The sequence below is a fragment of the Zerene cesonia genome, chromosome 19, assembly GCF_012273895.1.
Source record: "Zerene cesonia ecotype Mississippi chromosome 19, Zerene_cesonia_1.1, whole genome shotgun sequence".
Taxonomy (NCBI): Eukaryota; Metazoa; Arthropoda; class Insecta; order Lepidoptera; family Pieridae; genus Zerene; species Zerene cesonia.
In genome coordinates, this window is record NC_052120.1 from 3,338,707 (window position 1) to 3,339,111 (window position 405).

A 405-nucleotide genomic window follows, 5' to 3' on the forward strand; every position below is an offset into this window, starting at 1 on the left:
CGCCACGAACGGGGTGCCGATCGATTGGCCGGCTCGCGGAGAGCGCGTGTGCTGAATTTGAGACGTAAGGATTCATAATTGGCGATTTTGGCAAAGTATGGCGGCCATCTTGTTTTCGCGAAATTGGCCATTTTTTTGGCGTACTTGGTAATTGCTGAAGGTCTAAAGCATTTTTTGTTCGAACACCACCCCTCCGCGAGCCACCGTTTCCGCGGGCCGCCGGGCGTCGAGCTGGTCTTCGAGCGACGCGAGTTCTCTATATTTTTCCGCGGGTCGATTGCGGCTCCTCTATACGTTCGTGTCAAAATTATCTCCACTTTTCGCCCGGTTTCCGAGAAAAGCGATGTCAGTCAGTCAGTGGGTGTGTAGCTTTATATAGTATAATAAAATAATTTACATAATATG